The following is a 14,499-nucleotide window of genomic DNA, read 5'->3' as shown; positions in this document are numbered from 1 at the left end:
GAAACATGAGATGCCTTGTATGAACTGATGCAAAGTGAGGTAAGCAAAAGAACTTCTACAGTAACAACAACATTATAAAGACAAACAACTTGGGAAGGTATAAGCACTCTGATCAATGCAATAACCACCCACAATTCCAGAGGAGCAGTGATGAGCCAAACTGCCCACCTCCTGCCAGAGATGTGATGGGCTCAGGATGCAAGATGAAATCGTTTTGGACAAAGCCAATGCAAGACTTTGTTTTGTCTGACTATACATATATGTTATGAGGATTTTGTGTTTCCGTTTTTCAGTAGGAGTGGGGAAGGGCAGAGGGAGAGAAAATAGATTTTTGTTCATGGAAAAAAAAAGTGATTTTAAAAAGTAACCCATGATCACTTAATTGCTAAATCTAATGGACTTTTCTCAATTCCCACCCTTCTTGACATCCCTGCGGTGTTGGACTCTACTAACTATCCTGTCATCTTGGTTATTTGTTCCTCTTGTGATATTAGCCTTCTGGATCTCCCCCACGTCAGTACCTTCTCTATTCAGCTGCCAAGATGTTCCTAAAGCCACAGAGAAGCTAAATGGAGCTATATGACTCTGGGTAAGTCACTTAATCCATTTGCTCCAGTTTCCTTTTCTGTAAAAATGGGAATAATAATAGCACAAACCTTTCAGTATTGTTGTGAGGATCCAATGAGATATTCAAAAAGTGCTTTGCAAATCTTGAAGTGCTATGTAAATGCTAGTGTAGCTCTGACCATGTCACCCTCCCATCAGTAAACTCCAATGCTCCCTAGTACCTCCATGGTCAAATATGAAATCCTCTGCTTGACTTTTAAAGCCCTTCATAACATGATCCCTTCCTACCTTTCCAGTCTTCTTACACCTTGCTCCCCTCCAAATTGGGATGATGATTTTGATGCCCTCTACTCAAATTAATCTATATGTATTCAGTTGATTGTGATTTGATGAGTATCAGTGATTGTATCTGTGAATTAAGCAGAATAGAATTAAGTTTCAGGTAAATATGTCAGTTGATGCTGGTAGGATGAGTTATGAATGATGAATCCGCCATGTATTCATAATTATATTAACTGTATCTGATTTATCAATTGGATTCATGTTGTTGGTTAGACAGAATAAGAATGGTATTGCTGCACCCCTCCCCCTCCAGTCTGTAGAGTGCTATAACAGGTTCATAAGTTGCTGAAATACCCCATCACCCCTGATGAATCACTGCCATCCGCTTCCTGCTGACCTTGGCTTCAAACCCGCAACATCCTAAGACACTGTCTGTCAACACTAAGGCCGTCTGACTTGCGAAAGGCTTGGGATGGTGTTGGAAGGGTCTCAAGACCTTTGGAGAGCCCTTCCTGAGATGAACTCTGGAAGGCCTGTGGACAAGGTCATTTTGATTGATGGACATCACCCTTAGCTGGCCGTAAGATTTCTGCACTTCTGGAATTGGCCAATTATGGAATTGTACCACCTCATTCTGGTTTTAGTTCTCTCTCAATGGCTATAAAAACAATTTCTCCTCAAGTAGAGGGCTCCGTGATCCTGAGGGAGAATTTAGGGACCCCAGACTCCCTCATAAGTTGATTAGTCATGCTTGGAGATCTCAATGGCTCTCCTCCAACTCTTTCCCTTCTTACTGTCCATCCCCCATGGCTGGCATGCTCTCCCTTCTCACCTCCAAGCCTCAGTCAAAATGCCACCTTCTACAGGAAGCCTGCCCTTGTCGCCCTCAATGCCAGTGCCTCCAGTTTACCCGATACAAGCTTGTCTGTGCAGTTACTTGCTTGTTGCCTCCCCCCGTTAGACTGTAAGGTCATTGAGAGAAGGGACTGTCTTTTGCCTCTTTTTGTATCCCCAACACTTACCACAGTGCCTGGCACATAGTAGGTACTTAATAAATGCTTGTTGACTTGACTTGGCTTTGTCCTCTTCCCACCTGTCCAACCACACCTTCTCAGTCTCCTTTGTTGGGTTGTTATCCATATCGTTCCCCTAGCTCTGAGTGAACCCCGACTTTCTGTCTTGTGCCCTCTCCTCTTTTCTCTCTACACTCTCTTAGCTATTTCGTCAACTCTCACTAATTCAATTATGATCTCTCTGCAGATGACTCCCAGACCTAAAATCCAGCCTCAGTCTCTGTCCTGAGCTCCATTTCTGCATCACCATTTATTTTTCTGTTGGACTTTTCAAACTGGGTGGCCCGTAGGACACCCAAATTTAACACGCCCAAAACCACACTTATGAACTTTCTTCCCAAATTCATCCCTCCTCCCACTCTTCCTGTCTCTGCCAAGTGTACCACCATGCCTCCAGTTATTCCCCTCCTCCTCTCTAATCTTCACACCCTTGGTGTCATCCTGGACGCCTCACTCTTCTCAGACTACATATTCCAACAGGTGCCATATTGGTAAATTTTACCCCCACAAGGGATCTTTTCTATCCCTTCTCTCCACTCACATAGTCATCACCCAAGTTTGGGCCCTAATCATCTCTCCATTAGACTCTTTTACATATATATATATATGTGTGTATGTGTGTGTGTGTGTGTGTGTGTGTATGTGTGTGTGTGTATATATATATATATATATATAATATATACACATACATATATACACACATAAACATATACATACATACATACATACATATACTGTAGCCTCTTAATTGATCTGAATGAATGTAAACTCTCTGTGGTTGGCAGGTGGTTAGTATGATAGGCCAAAAGAATCTTTCCTTTCCAGAAGAGCTTTGTGATGTTGGTAGCAGCCTCCTTCTCAACTCCTCCTTTAGATGTCCCCTGGGGCATGACTCAGTGCCCTCACTCAGACATATTTGGAGCCACTTGAACTGTTGGGGAAAGGTCAATGGCTGGAGAACAGGTTCCCCAGGGCTAATTGCCTCTGCGGGCAGAGTCCAAGAAGGCTCTTACCAAGCCTCCTTCTGCCACTCAGATCTTCTTATTCAGTCATTAACTAAGGTTGATGGTCTGAACTGATGTGGTCAACTCTTTCTCTGTTTTGGACACACATATGAAATCATCCTCAGCAGTGCCTCAAAGGGGTCCCACCTCTCACCAGGGTCTCTGCCAATGAAGACTGCAGCCAGTGGAGACAAGCCTCAGGGCCCAGGCTCTGGTCCCCAGATCCAACTGCATTCCTCCGCTCCGCCCCATATTACATGTCTTCTTTCAGACTCAGCTGTGAGCCAAGAGTCTCTATCTCTTTATCTCTCCTTGAATCAAGTGCCCAAAGCTTCCCTCTATAACCCTGGTGTCCCAGGCCCCCAAACCCTCGTGACAGCAGGCCCAAAGACATTCCATTCTGACTGGCAGCCGTCCAGTTCCCAGGGTGCCATTGTTCTAAATTCTACATGGGGAGTGTTGCAGCTGTAGCTACCATCCACTCCTGGAACTCAGTCAGCAGGCAGCATGCATGCTATCAGATTCAATGTTTACTAAGTATTTCCTGTGTACCAAACGCTGTGCTAGGCACAGACACACACACAGACACACACACACACACACACACACACACACACACACACCAAGTGATAATATCATAGACTTAAAATTAATCAATCAACAAACATTCACGAAGCACCTACTCTATGTCAGGCGCTATACTTGGTGCTGAGGGTACAAAGACAACAAAAAATACTCATCCACAGAATGTCCACTTTTGTTTTCGTTTGGTTTGTTTTGTGGCTTTCTGGTGAGGCAATCAGGGTGAAGTGACTTGCCCAGGGTCACACAGCTAGTAAATGTTACGTGTCTGAGGCCAGATTTGAACTCAGGTCCTCCTGACTCCAAGGCCAGAGCTCTATCCACTGCGCCACCTAGCTGCCCCTGGAAGTCTACTTTCTAACTGGGGAGACAACATGTGAGCATGCGTATATGTAGGTCTAGACCTGCATGGGTATATATGTATACATATGGATGTTTTTATATGGTATATATTACAGAAAGAACTCTAGGTGGTTTGGGGAAGAGAGGGCCTAGAGGATGGGGGGGGCATGGAAGGCTTCATGTAGGTGGTGCTTGACCTGAGTCTTGACGGGGATTCTACGAATTGGAAGTGGAGCCTACTGCCTGGTATGTAGTAAGAACGTAATCAATGCTTGTTGACTGACTGACTGACTGACTGAGGGGAAGAAGGAATTTGTTGGGGGAAAGGCTCAATGCCTAAAGTGGAGAACAGCCCATACACATTGTGGAAGCCAAGAGATGGAGGGTCATGTGGAAGAAACAGTGAGTGGGGCACAATAGTTGGGCTAAAGACAGTGTAAGAAGCTGCTCAGGTTCGAAGGGGCCCATCTGTGAAGGACTTGCACCAGCAAACACAAAGCTCTGGAGCTCTCAGGAGCCACTAGGATTTATCGGGTGAGGAAGCAGGGGTGACCTGGGCAGGCCCACTCTTTGAGAAAATCTCTTTGGAGGCTGCCTGGAGGATGCTTTGGAGAGGGGAGAGCTTGGGACCCGAAGGCCAATTAGAAGGCTGTTTACAAATGTGCAGGGGAAGAATGATGAGGGCCCAAGCTGGGCACAGGGGGCTGTGTTGTAGACACAGAAATATTGAACTTGGCAGTTGATTGGGTGAGGGTATGAGGGAGACAGTGAGGCCTCTCGGATGAGCTTCCACGTTCTCTGTGTGCATCCTGTTTGGACCTATTCTGCGTGCCTGCTGTCCGCTGCCCACCCCCAGCTCCTCACGGTTACGCTCCAAGAGGATTCTTTTGGTTTTTATTTGTGTCCCAGGTGGTTCTCGTGGTACTTGGCTACACTCTCTGCCTCCTTTCCTCCTTCTGCTCCTCTCACACACTCAGGTCTTTGCTATCTGTCTTCTGACCTCGTCATCCACCAAAACTGCCCTCCCCAAAGTCATCAATTCTCTTTCCTCGTAGCCAGATCTACAGGTCTTCCCTCAGTCCTCACCCCTCCCACCTTCTCTGCTGCATTTCACTCTGCTGACCACCCTCTCCTCCCCTTCAGGCTTTCACGATTCCCCCCCACCCACTCTCTCCTTTGCTGCCTTGTGTCCGTTAACTGCGGGTGCTCCCCAACGTCCTGCCCAGATCTCCTTCTCTCCCCCCTCTCTACACTATGGTCACCTCGGCTGATCCCATGGGTTTAACTACCAATTCTGTGCAGATGACTCTCAGGTCTTTATTTCCAGCCCCGGTCTCCCCCATCTCATATGGCCAACCACCTACTAGACATTTCAGACTGAAGGTCCTGGAGACATCTTAAACTCAACATGTCCAAAACCGAACTCATTATCTTTCCACCTAAACCCTCCCCTCTACCAGCTTCTCTATTTCTGTCCTGAAGCACCAATGCTCTTCCAGTGTCCCAGGTTCATGTTGTTGAGTCATAACTCTTCTGACCCCATTGGGGGTTTTCTTGGCAGAGATACTGGAGGGGTTTGCCATTTCCTTCTCCAGCCCATTTGACAGATGAGGAAACTGAGGCACACAGGGTGAAGTGACTTGCCCAGGGTCACACAGCTAGTAAGTGTCTGAGGCTGGATTTGAACTCAGGTCCTCCTGACTCCAGGGCTGGCTCTCTATTCAGTGTGTCACCTAGCTGCCCCAGGTCCATAAGCGCATCATTTTCCCTGACTTCTCATCCCCCTCAATCTATATACCCAATCAGTTGCCAAGTCTCACTCTTTCTATCTTCCCAACATCAGGCCTCCCACCCACAGGTGACCATTTTAGTTCAGGTCCTCATCCCCTGTTGCTTTATTTTTGCAAATGGCTGCCAAAGGGAATTTTCTTGAAGCACAGCCCTGACCATGCCTCGCCTCCACTCAACCAACCCTATTGCTCTCCTTTCCCTCTGGGCTACAATGTGAACTCCTCTGCTTAGCTAGGAAAGCCTTCCCCAACTTTAACTCAACCAGTCTTTGCAGCCTCACTGGATGCTGTTCACCCTTCCACAGTCTGATGCAGCCAAACAGGCTTGTTCCCTCTCATCTCCCACTTCTGTGCCTTTGCATTGACCATCTTCCATGCCTAGAACACACTGCTTCCTTACCTTCATCCTTTAAGATGCAACTCAGGCACTGTCATCAGGGTGAAGCTTTTCCTGAACTACTCGACCACTGGTACTCACCAGACAATAATAAGAATAATAATGGCTAACATTTATATAGCAGTTACCATGTGCCAGGCACCGTGCTAAGCATTTTATAATTATTTGATCCTCACGATAACTCTGGGAGGGAGGTGTTATTATTATTATCCCCATTTTACAGATGAGGAAACTGAAGCAGTCAGAGGTGAGGTGACTTGCCCAGGGTCACACGGCTTGGAAATGTCTGAGGCCAGATTTGAACTCAGGATTTCCTGACTCTAGGCCTCGTGCTCTATCCACTGTGCCACCTACCTGCCCCTAGTATTAAATGCTCCCTTGTCTTACTTTGTATTTATTTAACTACTTTGTATTATATTTATACTTATTAATTTTGTGTTATATTTATATTTATTAATTTCGTATTATATTTAGATTTAGCTGTGCTATGTTATATTTATATTTATTAACTTTGTATTATTTTATATGTAGCTACTTTGTATTATATTTATATTTATTAACTTTGTATTATTTTATATGGAGCTACTTTGTATTATATTTATATTTAACTGCTTTGTATTATATTTACATTTAGTAACTTTATCCTGTATGTATTTTTGTATGTACTTGTCTTCTCTATTAGAATGTCAGCTCCCTGAGAGTGAAGAGTGTTGCCTTCTTCATACGTATATCCCCAGCACCCAGCCCAATGCCTGGCACACAGTAGGTGCTTAATAAATATTTGTTGGGCCATTTGCCCAATAATCACCAAACAGCCCCAAGTCGAGGGTTCCTCAGTTTTGTTTTCTTTTTGTTTGGTTTCGGTCTTACTTAGGGGTCCTCACAAATATCAGGGCCAGGAAAATGTAGCCAAACTAGCTGCATCCTGGGTGCAAGTGTGCCGGCTCTGCTGGCTGCTTGGGCTGCTTTGTGTGACTGACGTGAAGGAACCCACCCTTCCCCAGATACAAATGTATTCTGAACGGCGTCTCCACCTTACCAGTTATAGTCTCTGTTCCCTGCCCCTTACATCCTAAAAAGTTATCAGACTCTAAAAGGGATCCACCCTTACAGTGTGAAAGAGGGGTTCTGTTTGTTTTGTTTGGGCAATAGACAGTTAATAGCAGAAAATCCCACTGTCCATGGTACAAGATTGATGATTTTACAAAAACAGTCAAAGCATGTGAGAGCAAAGATTCAGAGCTTAGTGTGCAGACAATGGCCCTTTTAAGAGGTAAAATTGTGCTCATGATTTCAAGAGAGTAAAAAGTGCTAGGGGAGGGAGGAGAGGGACACAGGAGACACAGGAATACCTGAATGATTCATAGCTTGGCTGGTAGGCAAAGGAAGGTGAGAATAGAAGAGAGACAGAAAAAAAAAAAGACAGGAGGAAGAGTGGGGAAGCTCCAGATCATTATTAACATTAGGGAAATACAAATTAAAACAGCTCAGGTTTCCCCTCATATCTCTCAACTTGGGAAAGATAATAAAAGACAAAAACAGTCAACCATGGCAGAGCTGCAGAAAAACAGGCATACTCATACACTCTTGGTGGAGCTGCAAATTGGTCCAAACATTCTGGAAAAACATTTGTAATCATGCAAGAACAGTCACTGAATTGTTTATACCCTTTGACTCACAGTTGCCATATACCCCAAGGAGGTGAAGGAAGAAATGTCCCTTTCATACACAAACATTTGTAGCCACACTTTTTTGGTGGCAAAAATACTGGAAACAAGGTGGGTGCCCATGGATTGGGCAATAATAAAGCAAATTGTTGTACATGCATGTAATGGAATGTAGATAGACAGACAGATAGGTAGATAGATAGATAAGATAGATTACCTTTCCTTATATACCCAGCACTTAGCACAGTGCTGAGAACAGAGTAGGCACTTAATAAATGCTTGTGGATAAGGATAATGATGATGTGCTAGGAGAAATGCAGAATTCAGAGACATGAGAAGATTCAAACCAACACAAAGAAAAGAAAATGGATAGAGCAACTGGCCCTGGAGTCAAAAGGACTCAAGTTTAAATCTGGCCTCAGACACTTACTAGCTGTGTGACCCTGGGAAAGAAGAAGAAGAAGAAGAAGAAGAAAGAAGAGAAAAGAAGAAGAAGAAAAGAAGAGAAGAAAGAAGAAGAAGAAGAAGAAAGAAGAAGAAGAAAAGAAGAAGAAGAAAAGAGAAAAAAAAGAAGAAGAAGAGGAAGAGGAGGGGGAGGGGAGGGGGAGGGCAGGGGGAGGGGGGAGGGGGAGGGGGACGAGGAAGAGGAGAAAGAAGGAAGGAAGGGAGGGAGGGAGAGAGAGAGAGAGAGAGAGAGAGAGAGAGAGAGAGAGAGAGAGAGAGAGAAGAGAGAGAGAGAGAAAGAGAGAAAGAAAGAAAAAAAGAAAGAAAGAAAGAAAGAAAGAAAGAAAGAAAGAAAGAAAGAAAGAAAGAAAGAAAGAAAGAAAGAAAGAAAGAAAGAAAGAAAGAAAAAAAGAAAAGAGAAAGAAAAAGAAAATGGAGCTGGGAGAACAGAAGACACAAGGAGTACAATTATGTAAATGAAAACAGTTCATCCATAAACACTTATTAAGGGCCTACTTTAGGCCAGGAGCTGTGCTAAGCTGTGGGTTTTTAAAATAACAGTAAATGGCAGTCACAATCTGATCTCCTGTGATGACCACTCTTGGTCCTGTGGGGAGATAGTAAGACCTGACCTCTCACATCAGAATGTATGTAGAATGGTGCACATCCTCACTGTCCGATGTGGACTTGGTTACAAGAGAGAATTCAGAAAGGTGCTGGGTTTAGGAGGGCATAGGCATAGGCATAGAGAGTGAGGGGACAGTAATATTAATAATCAGAAACTTCAATAATTGTTTTCTAAGAAAAGAGTGAGGAATCTAGAATATATTGGGGAGAAACAGAAAGGGGAGCAACCAGGAGAGCAGAGAGGACTCTCCTGGTATCTCCCCATGGACCAAGAGATGAAGTGGGAGAGAGGTGAGTGCTGGGAGAGAAATCTCTTCCTCCAAAGCCCAGGCAGAGAAGCCTTGAAAATTTGGGGAGAAGCCTGGCCTGGGAGTCAGGAGGCCTGGATTTCATGGCCAACCTTGCTGTGTGATCTTGGGCAAGCTCCTTTGTTTCTCTGGGCCTCAGTTTCCTTACTTGTAAAAATTGGAGGATGGATTAGATGATCTCTTAAGGCCCTTTCAGCTCCTCCTGTCTATGTTCTAGGAATGGGGCTTTCTAGGGTGCATCCCCAATGAGTCAATGAACAGAGCACCCCAAAAGTGTTCCTTGCAGGTGGAGCCAACATGCTCCCAAGACCCAAACTACACAGCCCACAGCAGAGCTGGAAACCAAAAAAAGTCCCCCTTTAGTGAGTGCCCTGAGCGGGCAGCAGATGGCAGCAGAGGGCGTTCTTGTTCCCCTCCATCCTGAGGATGCGTGGCACCTATTTCCCTGGAATCCAATGCAAGTATTTACTAAGGGTCACTGGAGGGAGTTCTTCTAGAAAAAGAAATGCAAAGTATTGAGAGCCCCTTGGCAAAGCTGGCCAAACTCTTTAAAAATCAGATGAAATACAATGTAACAGGCAACCCAGCCTAGCAGAACGCTGGGCTCAGGGTCAGGAAGGACATTCGAATTCCGACTCAGATAATTACCAGCGGCCATAAGGCATTGGGCAAATTGCCATTTTTCTCAGCCTCAGTTTCCCTATCTGTAAAATGGGGATAATTATAGCACCCACCTCCCAAGGTTGTTGTGAAGATAAGTGCTACGTTCAATCTCATCGAAGGCATCTGACAAGATGGCTGAAAACATCATGCTAAAAAGCATGGCAGCAAGCACACAATCTTGCTTGACTCCACTGGTGACTGGAGAGCATTGTCCATTATCCACAGCCCAGGCAAGCATGCCATCTTGGAACTAGCGTACAATACTGCTAACTTCTCTGGGCAACCCAATTCTGCCATAATTTTCCAGAAGCTCCTACAACTGACAGCATCAAAGGTCTTGTTCAGATCTACAGATGTTGTGTACAGACTCATGTTCTGTTCTGGGCATTTCTTCTGGAGTTGTAGAGTAGATGGGAAGAAGGAAGCAGGGGTGAGCATTGTTTAAACCTTACTTTCATCTGATTTGGCTCAAAGAGAGGGTAATGTACATACTCATTGGGTATAGATATCTATCTTACCTGATAGGGAAGTAGGAGGGGAAGGGGAAAAGAAAAGGGGGGAGCTGATAGAAGGAAGGGCAAATTGGGGGGGGGGTGATCAGAAGAAAAATACTGGTGAGGAAGGACAGGGTGAAAGGAGAGACAAAAGTATAAAAATCCTGCTTACCACAGGAGGTGGGGATCCCACCCTGCAGTCAAAACACACACAAAAATATGTACAAAACCTTTTGCAAAGATGATTCCACTCACCAATGGTACATGAAATTTGTGCACACTTATGGACAGCATGAAATCTAGAAGATCTCAAAGATGAACAGCTCTTGTCGCAAGAGAACTCAGCAGGTATCGCATCCAAATAGCAGTCCTGAGTGAAACAAGGCTGGCAGATGAAGGCCAGCTTACTGAAGTCAGAGCTGGATACATGTTTTTCTGAAGTGGCCACAGTGAACGGGAGGGCTGTGAAGCTGGTGTGGGTTTTGCAATCAAAACTAATCTAGTCAACAAGCTTGTGTGTCTCCCAAAAGAAGTGAACATCAGACTGATGACAATGCAATTGTCACTTACAGGAAAATGCCACACCACCATCATCAGTGCCTATGCTCCCACCATGATGAACCCCAATGAAGTCAAAGAGAAATTTTATGATGACCTGGAGACTCTCATTGTCAATGTGCTGAAAGAAATCAAGCTTACAATTCTAGGTGACTTTAAGGCAAGAGTAGCCACAGACGTGTGCCAGCAGACATGACAGGGAGTCTTTGGGAGGAATGGAGTCAGAAACAGAAACAGCCACAATCACTTACTTCTGAAGACTCGTGCATTCATGACCATCTCATCACCAACACTGTCTTCCATTTACCTAAACATGATTGAACTTTGTGGATGCACCTTCACAACAAACATTGACATTTAACAAACTATGTCATTGTAAGGAGAAGAGAGACAGGACGTAAGAGTGACGAAGGTGATGTGTGGCAATGTGGGGCACAGAGCATTGGACTGATCACAGACTTATCCTCTCCAAGCTAAACGTTTGCATTCTACAAAAGTAGCGTCCCCAAGGCAAAGCAGCTATCAGAAGACTTAATGTCAACAGATTGCAGCTCTTCTCTGAGAGTGAACGGTTCATTGCTACCTTGGAGAAAAGACTGAACCAACACACAGTTGGCAACAGTGGAGCAGAAAAGGAGTGGGCGGCTTTCAGAGATCTGGTGTGCAGCACTGCATTTCCTCATCTGGGCCAGGACACTCACAAACATCAAGACTGGGTTGATGAAAACGATGGGGAAATTCAGAAGCTGCTCAGTGAAAACCGAGAACTCCACAGGGTTTACCGGCAGGGTAGTTCATTTGTCCCTAAGAAGGCAGCATTTAACTCCAGGAAAAGTAAAGTCCAAGCAAAGCTTAGAGAGATGCAGGATTTTTGGCAGATGAGATTCAGTTTTGTGCTGACAGTAACTATCTGAAGTGCTTTTACAATGCCCTGAAGGCTCTTTATGGGCCAAAGACTTACGATGCATCTCACCTACCCAGTGCTGACAGAGCCACATTGGTTACTGCTAAGGTCATGATCCTGGAGAGATGGGCTGAACACTTCCACAGTGTTCTCAACAGACTATCCTCAAGCCGTGCTGAAGCCATTGACCATATACTTCATGTTGAAGTCAATCTTTAGCTGAACTTCTGACTAAAGAAGAGGTTTTGAATGTCATTAGTCTCCTCTTGTGTGGCAGAATGCCTGGTGCTCATTCTATTCCAGCTGCAATTCATAAGGCAGGGGGCCACTGATCATACGAAAGCTGATTGAGATCTGAGTTACATGGCAAGAGGAGGTTGCCTTCTTGGAGTTCAAGGATACCTCCATTGTCCATCTCTATAAAGGAAATAGGTTGTCCTGTGACAATCACAGGGTAGAGGGGGGTCCCCTCTCTTCATCATTCCTGGCCTGACTCTTGCCAGAGTCCTCCTCAATAGGCTGATCCTTCACCTGGAAGAGGCCATCTACCTGGGAGCCAGCGTGGCTTCAGAAAGGGCCAAGGAGCGGTTGATATGGTGTTTACTGCCCAATAGCTCCAAGAGAAATGCCAAGAGGAGGACAGAGGTCTGTAGGCAATGCTTGCTGATCTGGCCAAGGCCTTTGATGATGTCAGTTGTGGGGGCTTATGGAAGATTATGTTAAAGTTTGGTTGCCCAGAGAAATTTGTCAGTATTACAGGCCAATTCCAGATGGCCCACTTACTCAGGTTCTGGATGGCGGATGGTGCTCTAGCACTTTCCCTGTCACCAGTGGAGTGAAGCAAGGCTGCATGACCGCTCCCATGCTTTCTATGATGTTTTCAGCCATGTTGTCAGATACCTTCAGTGAGGGTGAACATGGCATCAAGGTCAGCTACTGCACTGATGTAAACTATGTAACTTGAAAAGGCTACAAACAAAGGCTAAAGTGGAGGGAGAGTTGGTTTGTGACTTTTTGTTAGAATATGATTGCACACTCATTGTGACCTCTGAGGCTTAGATGCAACAATGTATGTATTGATTCTTTGCCACTTGTGCTCATTTTAACACCAAGAAAACAGAAGTTCTCCACCAGCCAGCACCATACCATCCATGCATGGAACCAGTGGTTACAGCAAATGGAGAAGTTTTCAGTGCTATGGATAAGTTCAACCTATCTTGGCAGTGCATTCTCCAGGGATGTCCATATAGATGACATGCATTGCCAGAGCTTGCTCAGTGTTTGGGAAGCTCTGAAGGAAACTGTGGGAAAGAAGAGGTATTAGGCTGCCTACCAAACTGAAGGTCTACAGAGCCATTGTGCTGACCTCATTGTTATATGCCTGTGAAACCTGGACAATCTACCAGCACCATGCCAGGAAGCTGAATTGCTTCTATTTGAATTGTTTTAGGAAGATTCTGAAGATCACCTGGCAGGAAAAGGTACCAGACACTGAGGTCCTTTCTTGAACTAAACTGCCAAGTATTTAAACTCTCCTTTAGAGAGAGCAGCTCCAATTGGCTGGCCACATTGTTTAAATGTGAAACGTACATTTGCCCAAAAGACTGTTTTGCAGAGAACTCACTCGAGGCAAGTGCTCACTTGGAAGTCAGAAGAAGTGATACAAGATCTTTCTGAAGAACGTTGGAATCCACCGTGATACATGGGAGACACCGGCAGAGGACTGCCTGGCATGGCATACCCACATCAAAGAAGTTGCTGTGCTCTAGGAGCAAAGCAGAATTGCAGTAGCTCAAAAGAAATGTGAGATGTGCATATGGAGACATTTCCACTCCAGATGTTCATGTGGACAAATGTCCACGTGTGTGCCTGACCTGTGGTGGAGCCTTCCAAGCTCAGATCATTCTGATCAACCACGGCTGGACACGCTGTCTTTTGACCCCAACATAGTGATGTCATTTTGGTGACATCTTTGAGAGCAAAGGATGACCAGTCGGCTTCCAAACCCCCAAGTGTTGAATAACCAGCAGGCTGGGTTGGTATTGTCACATTGTAACCCTCCACAGCATTGCTCTGTATCGGAGCTGGCTGTATCACTTTGGGCTTGGGTCATGAATGGCTATATTGTTGTTTGATGGGCTGCAAGCTATGGAATGTGCCGGCTCAGAGCATCGCCCAAAGGGCACATGGCAAGAAGCAAGTTGGGGGTGCAGGAACTACTTGAGGAAAGCCCTGCGAAGGATGTACAGCTGGGAGAGAAGGTGAGCCAGTCAGGCAGGGAGGGCCAAGGACAAGCAGATAGCAACCTAGACGGTCCCTTGTCACGAGGTCATGGGAGTTCAAGGCAGGCCCCCCTACACCTTGGCACCAGCCCTGATGGTCATCCCATGGGAGCCCCACCCCATGGGGTGACAGTCACCCAGGTTGGGCAAACAGGGATGGGCCTAAGGGAGCCAAAAGAGTAACATACTCTGCCAGGGTCCTCGGCTTTGACCCCTAGGCCAATCCTCTCATTTGCCAAATGACACAGTGACAGGTAGCCTAGCCGGGGTTCAAGGCCAGTGTTCCCTCTGTTAGACAGCACAATCTGTGGCTCTGAGCAGAGGGATGCCGGGGAGAGCAGGGGCCTCTGGAAAATGGGAGAGGAGAAAGGGAAGTAGTCAAGTTAAAGACCTGAGATTTAGGGGCAGCTAGGCACCGGCCCTGGATTTAGGAAGACCTGAATTCAAATCCAGCCTCAGACACATAACTCTTACTAGCTGTGTGACCCTGGGCAAGTCACTTAACCCCATTGCCT

Source organism: Phascolarctos cinereus, unplaced genomic scaffold, assembly GCF_003287225.1.
Source record: "Phascolarctos cinereus isolate Bilbo 61053 unplaced genomic scaffold, phaCin_HiC Scaffold_9;HRSCAF=440, whole genome shotgun sequence".
In the NCBI taxonomy this organism is placed as follows: Eukaryota; Metazoa; Chordata; class Mammalia; order Diprotodontia; family Phascolarctidae; genus Phascolarctos; species Phascolarctos cinereus.
Note: the sequence above shows the minus strand (reverse complement) of the source record.